The following is a 14705-nucleotide window of genomic DNA, read 5'->3' as shown; positions in this document are numbered from 1 at the left end:
AAAACCCTGCAGGAACTCGCAAGACATTTTCGTCTTGTGAAGCAAGCCCATAGGGAAATTCGTTTTGCGAAGCGCCTCCAAAACGGAAAACCCTTTCGTCTAGCGGGTTTTCCGTCTTGCAAGGCGTTCGTCTTGCGGGGCACCACTGTATAGTTAAAGCTATGGTTTTCCCAGTAGTGATGTATGGAAATGAGAGCTGGACCATAAAGAAGGCTGATCGCCGAAGAATTGATGCTTTTGAATTATGGTGCTGGAGGAGACTCTTGAGAGTCCCATGGACTGCAAGAAGATCAATCCTATCCATTCTTAAGGAAATCAGCCCTGAGTGCTCACTGGAAGGACAGGTCGTGAAGTTGAGGCTCCAAGACTTTGGCCACCTCATGAGAAGAGAAGACTCCCTGGAAAAGACCCTGATGTTGGGAAAGATGGAGGGCACAAGGAGAAGGGGACGACAGAGGACGAGATGGTTGGATAGTGTTCTCGAAGCTACCAGCATGAGTTTGACCAAACTGCGGGAGGCAGTGGAAGACAGGAGGGCCTGGCGAGCTCTGGTCCATGGGGTCACGAATAGTCAGACACGACTAAACAACAACAATAGTAATACTGGTGTTAAATTGTTTCTACAGTTCAGAGCCCAGCTTCTGCTCTTGAATTCAGCAGGGCTTCTCTCCTTTCCCTCATTCTTAACTATCAAGTCACAGAGGACACAGCTGAATCTCTTTATTAACTTCATTAGACCTAGTGCCTATTCATCACTCTAAGTTTTGTGTTTCATATTTTTATGTTGTAACCCGCCATGTGATGGTTGCCAGCCTGTGAACAAGTCAGGATTCAAAGCCAATTCAAACAGGGATTTAGGATACTACGTTGCTCCAAGATTTCCTGGGCAATTATTTTCATAACTGCTTATTAAGCCAATAGTATTGTTCAAATTGGGCAATTAACTTTTATGGGTTTTACAAGGTTCTAGACTTAGATGTCTAAGAGGCACAGAACAGCTGATCCTCCAGAGCAGGGTTTCCCAAACTTGGGTCTCCTGCTGTTTTTGGACTGCAGCACCCATCATCCCTGACCACTGGTCCTCCTGCTAGCTTCGGATGATAGGAGTTGTAGTCCAAAAACAGCTAGAGACCCAAGTTGGGAAACCCTGCTCCAGAGCATCAGAGATCCTGCTGGCTTCTGCCAGGCAGAAGGTTGAAAGGAAAACACTTTCAACCTTCTGCCTGGCGGAAGCCAGCAGAACCGAAGATGGGGCTTTAAGATGCCATGGATTCAAAGCCTACACAACACCATAAAACATTGTGGCTTACTTCCAGTGGTAGCTTCCAACCTGCTAGGGCAGATCTTTGTGTCTCCAGCACAGCAGGGCTACACAACTCCCACCAGTAGTTCTTCTACCACCTCTCCCCATCAACTTCGGAGGTTGAGGACTGTGTCCTTAGAACATAGCCACAACACATTACACACTATTATCAGAGTGCACCAGTATCTGAACAGGGCTTAGAATATGGCTTCTACTTCAGTATTAGAGTAGTTCACAGTGATCAGTGTTATGTAAAACTATGTTGTTGTTGTTACATTTCGAATGGGGTTTTTTTTGGTTGTTGTATATATATATTGGTGAGGGCGAGGGGTTGAACAGTTTCTTTATTGTCTATCCTTATCATGCTTTCATTTCACTGTGTTCTTTCCATTTTGGACATTTGCAGCTAAATTGAAGGGGAAGCTGGCACCATAACAGGAAGCCAGCAGTCAATAAAAGAAATCAGTTTGTTAGCAGACTGTTCAAAGATCAGAACACGCTCCAATTTAATGAATGGGCTTGGCACCACTGGAGTGCTTTGCGAGGATTAATGCAGACAAACCAAATCTCAAAGCTCTTATACTGGCAGGAAGTGCAAGAAACAAACCATCAAAGAAATATGCAGTGCAGTTGTTTAAAAGATGACATCTCTGTTTTAAATCTGGGGCTCAGTTAATTAACAATCTTATTTAAAAGGGTCCTTGTAGATGTGGTAGCCACCATAATAAAATAAAGATGGCAATCATTGCTTTCTTGGCAGAGAAGCCATAGGAAAATTAACATAGGAGGGTGTGAGAAATGAGGAATTATGAAAACTTCAGTAATAACAATATTTTCATTATTTGCATCCTGTCCATCTGACTGGATTGTCCCGGCCACTGGGGCTGCCTTCGGATGTTTTCTAAAAGTCATGTACAGTGGTGCCCCGCAAGACAAATGCCTCGCAAGACGGAAAACTCGCTAGACGAAAGGGTTTTCCGTTTTGGAGGTGCTTCGCAAAACGAATTTCCTATGGGCTTGCTTCGCAAGACGAAAATGTCTTGCGAGTTCCTGCGGGTTTCCCCCCCCCTTTTTTCCCTTTTTCTAAGCCGCTAAGCCGCTTATCTGCTTATCCGCTAAGCCGTCAATGGGCTTGCTTCGCAAGACGAAAAAACCACTAGACAAAGAGACTCGCGGAACGGATTCTTTTCGTCTTGCGAGGCACCACTGTAGTTTTTAATGTCTTTGACATCTGATGAGAGGGTGTTCCACAGGCTGGGCACCACAACTGAAAAGGCTCTCTCCCTGGTTCCCCTGTAACTACACTTTTTGCAGTGGGGTAACCTCCAGAAGGACCTGGGAGCTTGACCTCAGTGTCTAAATGATGGGGGCTGAGACGCACCTTCAGGTATACATGGCTGAGGCCCTTTAGGGTTTTGAAGGTCAACACCAACACTTTGAATTGTACACAGAAACATACTGGTAGCCAATGTAGATCTTTTAGGACCGGTGTCCCAGCAGCTGCTCCCAGTCACCAGTCCAGCAGCCGCATTTTGGGTTAGTTGTAGATGGTATCATCCACATACTGATGAACACCCAGCCCAAACCCCAATGATCTCTCCCAGTGGTTTCATATACAGTGGTGCCCCGCAAGACGAACGCCTCGCAAGACGGAAAACCCGCTGGACGAAAGGGTTTTCCGTTTTGGAGGCACTTCGCAAAACAAATTTCCTATGGGCTTGCTTCGCAAGACGAAAATGTCTTGCGAGTTCCTGTGGTTTTTCCCCCCTTTTCCTAAGCCGCTAAGCCGCTTATCAGCTGATCCGCTGATAAGCCGCTTAACAGCTGATCGCTAAAAGCCGCTAAACCGCTAATAGCGCTAATCCGCTAAGCCGTCAATGGGCTTGCTTCGCAAGACGAAAAAACCGCTAGACGAAGAGAATTGCGGAATGGATTATTTTCGTCTTGCGAGGCACCACTGTAAATATTAAAAAGCAAGGGGGAGACAATGGAGCCCAGAGGCAACCCACAAGTGAGCACCCAGGGGTCTGAACACTCATCTCACCCCACCACTTTCTGGACATGGTCCAGGAGGAAGGAGCAGAACCACTGTTTAACAGTGCCCCCCAACTCCCAACCTTCTGAGACGATCCAGAAGGATACTGTGGTCAGTAGCTCTGATTAGAAAATGTAATTGGGTCTCTCCTATCTGCCCACCCCACCCCATGCTCTTTCAGAGAAACTCCCTAGCTTCCTGTATTTCCAAACCTTTGGAATGTAAGGTAATTAGCACAACCAATTTTAAAGCCTTACTGATCCTCATATTATTGGCTCATTCGTGTTTGCCAGAAATGAAGGAAGTAACACTTTCCAGAACAGAGAGGGGCCGTAACCATAGTGACCTTGGCAAGGGCTGTTGTGGACTGCTATCAATGGAGTTTACTCCCACATTAGTGTGCAAAGGGCTGCAGAGCTAAAATGAATGTGGTGAGGAGTCCACACTTGTAGCCAGAAACGGCTGAAAGAACATTTTAGGACTGAGAGTCTCAAGTGAAGAAAATCAGGCTACATGACTGAATATCAAACCCAGATTATTAAAAAAAACCAGTTTTTCCAAGACCTATTGGGAGAGCACTACAGTGCTTTAGGCTGAAAAACTACTTGACTTACTCCCAGGTAAGTAGATATAAGACTGCAGCTAAAGTGGACTCCAAAGCCTATGAAAATACACAACAAAAGGACTGTTAATTTTTAAATGTGAAAGATAATTCCTGCTTCTTAAAAAAACTTGCCATTATTTCACATTTGCAATGAATGACAGTGAATTAAAATAGATATGTTACTGGACAAAATCCATGCATTAAAAAAGTGGAGTTTTAATAAAACTCTTTACCGCTAGCCCTAAAAGTGAAAGAAAAAAAACCCCACTGAATCACAACTAATTTTGTTTTAAAATATGTTCACATATTCATTAAACTAGAAATATCTGAATTAAAACATAACTTCATTAAATCGAATGAATGTATAGCTATAAAATACATTGGAGGACAACACAATACCCGTATATACTAGAAATTGATGGTATAATGCTGGAGGTTGTTACCCACTGAGTATTTCCTCAGCTGGTAAAAAAAAGGTAAAAGACCCCTGACAGTTAAGTCCAGTCACAAACGACTCTGGGGTTGTGGTGCTCATCTTGCTTTACAGGCCGAGGGAGCCGGCATTTGTCCGCAGAGTTTTTCTGGGTCATGTGGCCAGCATGACTAAGCCACTTCTGGCGAAACCAGAGCAGCGCACGAAAACGCCGTTTACCTCCCTGCCAGAGTGGCACCTATTTATCTGCTTGCACTTCTGGCGTGCTTTCGCAGGAGCTGGGACTGAGCAATGGAGCTCACCCCGTCACGGGGATTCGAACCACAGACCTTCTGATCGGCAAGCCCAAGAGGCTCAGTGGTTTAGACAACAACAACACCCGCGTCCCTTCCTCAGCTGGTAGATGTGTCCTAACATAGTCCTAACATAGTCTTCTGGCAAATAAGTTTGGGCTTCATTAGCCAAATTATGGACGCTACATTTTTTATGAATCCCTGCTATTGTATTAATTGGTTATTTGATGGATTCAGATGTCTAATTAGAACATTGATTAGTACTTCTACCAATACAATTTGTTTTTCTAATGAAGTATTTCTGCCATCACTGCCAGGTGCCTCATTGCAATCCTGGATTTGCATCATGTCAGGGTGGGGGAAGAAGCAAACTAGAAGGCAGGTTTGAAAATGGTGGTTCTAAACAACAGCAGAGGCATGAATAATGGAGAAAATGTAGTGATTTTAAACAATGGCAGAAATGTGAACAGAGTGAGCCGGGGTGACACTGAGCGTGAAAGTGGGATTGTGCCTTCCCACAATCATGTATTTTACTCTTAGTACATTATGATGTCTTCAACATGAAATTCCAGATTCAATGAATTTAGAAATTATTTTATTAACAAGCAAACGTCCATACAAACACAAAATCCAGCAACTTCTCTAACTGAACATGCTAGCCGACAGGCCTGCTTAAGATTCACCTGAAAGACGCAATAAAGTACAGTATATGAAAATGAGGGGGTGCAGAAAGAAAGCTACAGAATAGAAAAGAGGCAGCGGCATAGAAATGAAGGCAACCTGTGAGCAAGGCAGAGTTGAAAAAGGGGGAAGGAGGAGTGTGAGTGCAGAGTGGTTGCGGTCTCCACAACGGAATGTCTATGTGCTTTTTTGTGCAGTAACATTTTTGTTGATCATTTCTATACCACTTTATATTTTAACGAAAAATCTCGAAGCCATTTACAACACATTGAAACATCAAATAAAACAAATCCAGAATAAAATTAATTTGAGATTCAAGAAAAATATGTCAGTGACATTTTGCCTTCCCCTTATTTCTTTACCCACTTAATTTACAGAGCTGCCCCATAGAAGAACTATTTTAGGTAGCCAGTGTGGTGAAGTGGTTAAAGTGTCGGACTAGGACCTGGGAGATCAGGGTCCAAAATCCCACTAAGTCATGAAGCTCACTGAGTGGCCGTGGGCCAGTCACAGCCTCATAACCTATCTCACAGGGTCATCATAGGGATTAACTGAGGAGGGGAATGAACCATGTACTCCTAGGAGAAAAAGGTGGGCTATAAATGCATATAAACTCTTATAGAAATGGATCTAAGCTATTTGGCTCACCTGCTTAAGAAAACTGGAGGGCCAGCCAGATGGAGATGTCAGCCTCCAATCTGGCATCCAGAGATCTCCACATGTTTACATGCGTGCACATGTATGATTGGCAATAAAATAAGAAAAACCTCTTTTAAGAAAGCCTCTGATTTAAAGCACATTTGCCCTTCTAAACCAACAGCGTAGATAAAATGTATGCCTTAAGGGGAAAGATTTTCAATTTCTGTAGCATTCTACTTAGGCGTTTTACTTTCAACAAGAGACTGTTTGAAATGCAGCCTCCCTGCAGCCTTCAAGCCAAAAGCTCCACCCTGAATGAAGGCCAAGAAAATGATATATTTAAAAACTGACAAAGAAAGAGAAAAGATTAAGTTACAAGGCTTATGTTCTTTCCAGACATGGAACATGCATTTTAACACAATACAGATGTGTCAAAGCATTAAGTGTGTGCAGTAACATGTAGCTGAAGTTAAGGACAATTATAAAAGTGGCCATTTGAAAAGAACATGGAAAAGTTTCAAGAAAGCAGCCACTGCAATTTTCAAATGGTACTGTGATGCTTATGAAGAGCTGTGTTAAAAAGATCAGAGTCAATAAGTCTATTTGGGGAGGGAGAAGGCTTTTAAACAACCAGTCTAACTTATATAATAATAAAATAATAAAATTCCTTCCAGTAGCACCTTAGAGACCAACCAAGTTTGTTATTGGTATGAGCTTTTGTGTGCATGCACAAGCTCATACCAATAAGAAGGTGCTCTCTAAGGTGCTACTGGAAGTACAGTGGTGCCCCGCAAGACGAATGCCTCGCAAGACGGAAAACCCGCTAGACGAAAGGGTTTTCCGTTTTGGAGGTGCTTCGCAAAACGAATTTCCTATGGGCTTGCTTCGCAAGACGAAATGTCTTGCGAGTTCCTGCGGGGTTTTTTTCCTTTCCCCTCCCTTTTTCTAAGCCGCTAAGCCGCTTATCAGCTGATCCGCTAAGCCGCTTATCAGCTGATCCGCTAAGCCGCTTATCAGCTGATCCGCTAAGCCGCTTATCAGCTGATCCGCTAAGCCGCTTATCAGCTGATCCGCTAAGCCGCTTATCAGCTGATCCGCTAAGCCGCTTATCAGCTGATCCGCTAATGGGCTTGCTTTGCAAGACGAAAAAACCGCAAGACGAAGAGACTCACGGAACGGATTCTTTTCATCTTGCGAGGCACCACTGTAATTTTTTTATTTTGTTTCGACAATGGCAGACCAACACGGCTACCTACCTGTAACTTATACAATAATATTTTAAACCTGTTAAAGGAGATAGTAATGGAAGACACAGGCCATGTTTGGATAGCACACAAAGCACAGGTTCTCAGGTTCTCCCAACCCCTCCTCCCATGAAGTAAGGAAGAGGAGTCTGAATTAGGACTGCCATATGTCATATGTTAAAATTTGGCAAAAGGTTCAGAATTTTGTTGTTGTTGTTGAAGTGTGAGAAAGGAGGGAAACAGCAGGAATCCGCACCAGGCACCTTGCCGTTGTGGGTGGGGAGCGCAGCCCTCACTAAGTCCCCTCCCAGTCTCACACGTGAGCAAGAAAGATGAAGGGTGGGCAAACAATGGACAACAATGAGGCTAGTGGGCCTCATCCCACCTCACGTTGACTCAGCCAGTTCCTTCCCTTCCCAAAATTGGTTCTGCTGCTCTGCCAGTTGTGCCTCACACCTCAATTTACCCTCTCTTCCTGCCATCTCTTCTCTCCCCACCCCACCCCCCAGCTACTGTTAGGATGGAGGTGTGCAAGGCAGTTGGGTAGGAAGGAAAGGGGGGTCATGGAAACCATCCACTGCTCTGTCTGATGGCATTCAAGTTAAAACAAGGAGCAAACAGCGCCACTGAGCCTCAGGCAAATGAGGAGCAGCCTGCTGCAAGACTGCATGCAATCTTATGCAGAGGGGGCTACATGGTGCAAAAGTAACTGCTCCATTGTCTATTGTCTGAGCACTATAATAGTGCACTAAAGTGGCAGTGTAGAAGTGGCTGTCAAATGTATCAGATGACTTGCAGCCTTTTTGAATAAGCTCTACTGTTTTTTAGCCTGTTTTTTAGCTCTACTGTTTTTTAGTTGTGGCCTCTTAAGCAATAAGCAGTTGTTCAACAAGATCTTATCTACAAAGTGCATCTGAAAGTGACACACCATGAGGTATTTGCTAATATTTCTACCAATACAGGAGTTTCATATAGGGTACCAATTGTTTGTATTATTTCATTGTTGAAAGTTAAGAACATTGCTATTAGCAATATATCACAACTTTTATAGCCTACAGATAGTAGGGGCATTTAAAATGAGAGTAGTCATAGCAATCCATAGTTAAAAGTATAAGCCGGCAAATGTGTCCTTTGTTTTGCTCTTCAAAATATGACAACCCAAAATGCTTTCATGCTTTGTTAACTACAGCTTGCCATGCCATCCACACCTGCAACTAGTAACAAACACAGTTTAAACAAGCCAGCTTTAGAAATCATCATTAGCTAGTTTCAAATTAATCTGTTACTGTTCAGGTTTTGCAAAATCAGATGTCAATGTGGTGTCAGGCCCTGCATGCTCTGGCAGGGGAATGAGGTGAAAGGAGGTTTTTAAGTTTTGCTATTGATAGTTCAAATTTCTAAAAAGCTGCGGACATAGGAGAAACAGAGCCTTTCACTCTGTTGAACAGGAATACCCAACATGCTGCCCTTCAGATTTTGCTGGACCACAATACCTATCATACCTGGCCACAGAGCGGATGGGCCAATCCAGTCGGATGGGTGGGGTACAATAAATAAATAATAATTACTGGCCTCTGCTGGAGTGGATGGGAGTTGTAGTCCAACGGAGGAAACACACTGGCTACCCTTACTGTAGGATAATGCTCGCTCAGTTCTCTTAGCTATTAATTGAAGCAAGCAAGCATATAAAGCTTAAAAACAAGGCTTCTTTCTAAGAACACCACACCCAGTAAATGCCAGGGCCCTACCTAAAGACTTTAATTTTTATTTTTTTTATGGAACATCTGCTGTACTATGAAACAAAGTGCCTAATCTCAAGCTGACCGCCACCTAGAATGTCTTTGCTGTGGGTGCTCCTGCAAACAGGCCTCCTTGGTGCTGACATTCTGGTAAAAAGCACACAAAAAAACCCTCCCCAGAAAGGCTCATCTACCGCCTTCTTTTGGCCACAGATGAAGATTTCATTCCCCCACTGTAAATGCTAACTACCATAAGCCTCGTGCCCCAAAGCTAATAATGGTGCCAGTTTACTACATATAGGAAAGAATAATTGCAGTAAGTTTTTCTAATTATTCTTATTAAAGATGTTTTAAAGATTACTATAGTTAAAAAGCAGACTACACATTAAAAAGAAAACACTTAAGAATGCTAATACAGATTGGGTATAAACCACAAACTAACCCAGTTCAATTAGGAACCAAGAGATTTCCTTCGCTAATCCAGGGGATAGCAGAGTTGATCTATGCTGGTGTTACCGGCTAATAGCTTCTTTGTACGCTGAGCAGTCTCTCCACTCAGTTTCTGCATGTCAGCCACCTGTGGTCAGGTGCACTCTCTTACCTTCTGTAAGGCAGAATGCAGTATTTTGTATGAAATATTTGAAAAATAGAGTAGTTATGTTATTCAGGGGCCCTTTTCTAAATGTCTCCCATTTTAGAGATATGACAGTTGGCTATTAATATCATTTGGCTATCTCCACATAGAAATAACTGCAGCCCTAGGATTCCTTTAGCTTCTGGCAATGCAACATCAACTGTCTAACACCCAAAGGAGCTCCTGTTCCTCTCCCTGGAAATTAACCCAATAAGCCATTTTCCAGCTTCTCAACCGCAAGGTCCCTGCCTTCAGGTCCACAAGTTTCATTTGGGAGGTATGTGTGTCTGTGCAGAAAACTTACCAATTGAATTATATGGCATTCAAATTGCAATGCAATAAAAAAGCAACAGAAAGACAATTAAAAACCTCACCACATATAGCACAGCACATTACAAATGATACAACAGGCAGAAAAAAACCAATTCAAGTCTTTAGAGTGTCTATGTTTATGCAGCTAAACACCACCGCTTATAAGCAACCAGAAGGAACCTGAAGCCACAGAGTAAAAGAGCAAAGTATTGGGGGGGGGGGGTCGACTGGGTGGTGGTGGTGGTGGAAAGAAACAGCCCCAAAGTAACTCAAAGACCAAAAATGTTCAGAGTCTGAGAAGTGAAGGAATCCTTAGAAGTGGGAAAGGGAGAAGATAAAAATATAAACTAGTACAGTACATGGAACAAGAAGACGAGTTCTGTACGTGCAGAGGTATGTGAGCACAAAGTACAGGCAAGCATCTCATTCTCTAGGTGGAACACTTCCATTATTTTTAAAATGTCCTCGGGCATAGAAGCATTGCAAGCAGTCATCAGTGGACAAATAAAGCAGTTAATGTTCTGGGCTTGGGGACAAGCGCAGTCACCCACTCCCCCACAGAGACGCACCTGGAGAGAAGCCTCAGAAACGAAGCATGCCTCAGTGAGAACTGGATGCTGAGCAACTGTGGGAGGCGGGAAAAGGGGGGGGGGGATGGAACAGCTGAAGGGCCCGATCCCTACTTCCAAGGTTCGGGGGGGGTCGGGGTCCCACCACCGTTTCTAAGATAGCATGCTACAATACATCCAAAGCAGGCCCACCCATGCAGTGTCGCCACGCTGACTTGGGAGACCCCCGAGATCTGCAGGAGGACACAAATTCTTTTAGTGAACTGGGGGGGGGGGCTGGAGCTGCTGCTGCTGCTGCCGCCGCCGCTTGAGCCAGGAGTGCAGGCACTTAAGCAGCTTCCCAAGCAGCAGGCCCAGTGGGGGCCCCAGCCCTGGCCCTGGGAAAACGGACGCGGGACACAACTGCGGAAAGGCTTCCCCCCCTTTCGCCTGAAAACACGCCAGCTGGAAGAAATCCCCACCCCCACGGCAGAGTATTCAATCTGCTGCTGCTGCTGGGGGGGGGGCACACAAAAAAGAGGGGGGCCGCGCGACGGGAAAGGCGGGCTACAAACATAACGGCAATAACGGCCGCGCGACGGTGCCCTGAAGGGCTTCGCTCGTCGAGCGGCGGCGGCGGCGGCGGCGGCCCCGTCTCGGGGGGGGGGGGGTCGCTGCAGAAGAGAGGCCGCTCCACCCCCTGCATTGGACGCCACCCGAGCCTGCGGGGGGGGCAGAGATCCCCCCCAGACACCGAGCATTTCTTGGCGGGGAGGGAGGGAGGAGTCACCTGTCGAGCAGCGGAGCGGGGCGCCCCCCCTCACCACCCGCACCTCTGAGGAGCCGACGCCGGAGAAGGGTCGGCACGGGGAGGGGGCGCCCCCCCTCGACTCGCCCCGGCCGGGGGGGGCAGCTCCCTCCCTCCCCCCCTCTCTGTGGGGCCGCCCCCTCCCGAGCCCCAGGGGAGGCGAGGACGCGGCGCAGGCGGCGGGCTCTTCTTTACCTCCCTCCCCTGAAGACGAGGAAGCGGCCGCAGCCCCGGACGGATCCGCCACAGACGCGCCTTTCGCAGCCGAAGCGACCCCCAGACGCCTCCCCCGCCCGCCCTCTCTCTCTCTCTCTCCGCCGCGCCAGGGTGCGGCTTTGAAGGGTCCGCAGGCCAATAAGCGCGGCAATCATTGGAGCGCGCCCGCGTCCCGAGCAAGCCGCCTGCTCATTGGCCGGTCCTGCGGGGGAAAAGGCCCGCCCACCCGCCTTCTGGGATCGTAGACTTATAAAGGAAGACTAGGGAGTCCGCGGTCTGCTGCGGAGATGCGCCGGGTCCTTTCGGGGGCCATTTCCTAGAGCAGGAGGCGACAAAGGGAAGAACCCGGGATTTTTAATCCGGTGCAGCAGCTTCTCGCCCACGCATTCAGGCGAAATGTTGACGTGAAGGCGGAATTTTATTTTATTTTATTTTATTTAAAGAAACGAACTACCTCCTTAAACGTTTTTTTCAAAGTAATACCCAGCAATTAAAGTGCAAGCACAGGCGGTGAGTGGGCAACACTCTGCAGCCTAATGCAGTGCCGTGGAAGCTGGGTCTAAAAATGGATTTTACAAAGCTAAACACCAAAACAATAAAGGAGGCATACTAACAGAAAAGAAACACATCGTATTTCCTATGCAGTGGAAGTTAGTAGTAGCAGCAGACTTTATTACCCTCTCTTCACCCTAAGGTCCCAGGGGTTACAACAATCAATCAATTAATTAATGTTATTTTCATTGTTATTATTAAAAGCAACTTTAAAACAATTTACAATCACAGAATAAGGTGTGAGTCTTACAAAATATACAGCCTAAGGGTCGAAAGCCAGGGCAAAGAGGCGGGTCTTTGGCATTTGCCAAAAGCTGTGTAATGAAGGTGTCAGATGACACCTATGGGGAGTGAGTTCCACAATTTAGGGGCTGCCACAGAGGAGGCACAAACCCAAGCCGCCGCCACCACCCCACTGAATTTATGAGTGCAGAGGAACTACCAGGAGGTCCCTGGCTATTGATCTTAACACCCAAGAAGGTCTGTAATGGGGTGGACTTTCAGGTATGTGGGGCTTGAGTCATTCAGGGCTTTAAACATCAACGTGAGCACCTTGAATTGGGCCTAGAAACAAACTGGCAACCAGTGCAGCTGTTTAAAACAGGAGTTATATGATATCTGTATGAAGCCCCACGGGATGCGGGTGGCACTGTGGCCTAAACCACAGAGCCTAGGACTCGCCAATCAGAAGGTCGCTGGTTCGAATCCCTGCGACGGGGTGAGCTCCCGTTGCTCAGTCCCTGCTCCTGCCAACCTAGCAGTTTGAAAGCACGTTAAAGTTCAAGTAGATAAATAGGAACCACTCTGGCGGGAATGTAAACGGCATTTCCGTGCGCTGCTCTGGTTCACCACAAGCGGCGTAGTCCTGCTGGCCACATGACCCGGAAGCTGTACGCTGGCTCCCTCGGCCAATAAAGCAAGATGAGCGCCGCAACCCCAGAGTCGTCCATGACTGGACCTAACGGTCAGGGGTCCCTTTACCTTTATATGAAGGCCCAGCCACTAATCTGGCCGGTACATTTTGGAACAACTGAAGTTCCTGAGTTGTCTTCAAGGACAGCCCCAAGATGTGGGTAGTACAACAATTGTCACAATGAGCAGAACATTTTAGGGAGAACAAAGGATGCTATGCTGGCTGAGTAGTAGGAACTACCAAATCTAGCCAGAATTGCAGTTTGTTAGCTCACTCACAACACGTTAGTCATTGTTTTAGTGTTTTTTAAAGTGTTTAAAGTGCTTTCTTTCTTTCTTGCCAATTCAAAAGATCAGTGGATGGTGAGTATACATTGTCTTGATTATTACCCAATGGAAATGGACAGGGTCTTAAAGAATACAAGGAACCAGTGGCTTCCGACAAATTTTTCACAGCATCTGTCCGGCATCCTGGACTGAGAATGGACATCATGACATCTGCAGTGGAATCCACAACTGTCCACAGTGTCTCAAGAACATGGACTGTTGAAAACTGTCCCAGGGAGCCACTGAGGTGGCTGCCATTGGGGCAGTGGGTGGCAAAGACACCACACATAAGGAGGAGGTTGCTGGTTTTGTTTTAAAAGCACCTGACATGCAGTTTTTGAACAGGGAAACTAATATTTAACACTGTAAGATACCTATACGTAATCCATTTGTCTTGGATATTGGTTCTCTAGAATATCTCAAGTATTTCCGCATGACTTCAAACATCAAGCCAACACTTCCTTTTCATTGTAAACTAATGCTAATACTTCTCCTTTCCTGTTTGGTCTATTCCTGTTGAATAGGTTATATGTCTATTACCACATTCCAGTCATGAGTTTCATGCCACCAGGTTTCTGTAATGCCTATTATATCATGTTTGACATCCTGCATTAAGAGCTCAAGTTCATCTTGTTTATTTCCTATGCTCTGTGCACTAATATAGAGGCAACTGTAACCATAAGCCATTCCCTCCAGCTGCTTCAATATTGGTTTTTTCTTGCATATTAGCAGGTTCCTGTAGCACCACCCCAGTTTCCTGTCCATCAATGAAGTTATTCCCAGTACTTGGTGTCCCCATCCTCTGAAATATTGTCTCCCTCATCCTGAGGATTCAGTTTAAAGCTCTCCTAATCATGATGTCATATGTTTGACAGGTGGCTTGTTCCACCCACCTGTCCTATTTGTCCTGCCAAAGGTCCTTCATCCTTTGCCTATTGTGGGGTGGGTGGGAGGCTTGGTGAGATCTAAGGGGATAGGGGATCTAAGGGGATAGGGGAGTTGGCAAGCTGTAAGGGGTGGGGATGGCAAGGAATAAGCTAGGAGTGGGTGGCTTTTCTGGGACATAGGCAGTTTGTGAGCAAAGTGAGTGGGAACAGCAGCCACTGGTGCTACAATTAATATGCTGGTCTTTAAAGATGCCACAAGGTTCTATACCCAGTGCTTAGGTAGCTGTGCTCCCTTGGGTTGAAGATTTCCAAAGACTTCCTTCAAAAAGGAAAAAATGTGTTTCCTGAATATTTTAGATAGGAATAGCATACAACAGTATTTTCTTTATACCTGAACAGGATTAAATTAAAGTTTGGTGCATATGTGGTCTGTGTACACATAACTACTATCTATGTTAAGTAACTCATGCTTGTTATATATGACCATGACTTGAACCATTTCTTCAGTCTGATGCACCGATTTGGTTATAAACATCTT

General features: G+C 45.7%; 1 protein-coding gene across 6 annotated transcripts in view; it reads right to left on the bottom strand.

The window, feature by feature from the left end:
• Window positions 1–11562, bottom strand: part of ADD1 (adducin 1) — a 48413-nt gene extending 36851 nt beyond the window's left edge. For 5 of the 6 annotated variants that reach the window (XM_079991542.1, XM_079991545.1, XM_079991544.1 and 2 more), the window contains exon 1: window positions 11469–11562. The gene's annotated coding sequence lies outside the window, so the exon portion shown is untranslated. Of the gene's footprint in view, window positions 1–11255; window positions 11276–11468 lie in introns of those variants that run through there. The other variant, XM_079991543.1, reaches the window with a different exon arrangement.
• Between the last annotated feature and the right edge of the window lie 3143 nt (window positions 11563–14705).

The sequence above is a fragment of the Podarcis cretensis genome (assembly GCF_951804945.1).
Source record: "Podarcis cretensis genome assembly, chromosome: 9".
Taxonomy (NCBI): Eukaryota; Metazoa; Chordata; class Lepidosauria; order Squamata; family Lacertidae; genus Podarcis; species Podarcis cretensis.
The sequence above is the reverse complement of the archived record's forward strand: the minus strand, read 5'-3'. Positions and strand labels throughout refer to the sequence as shown.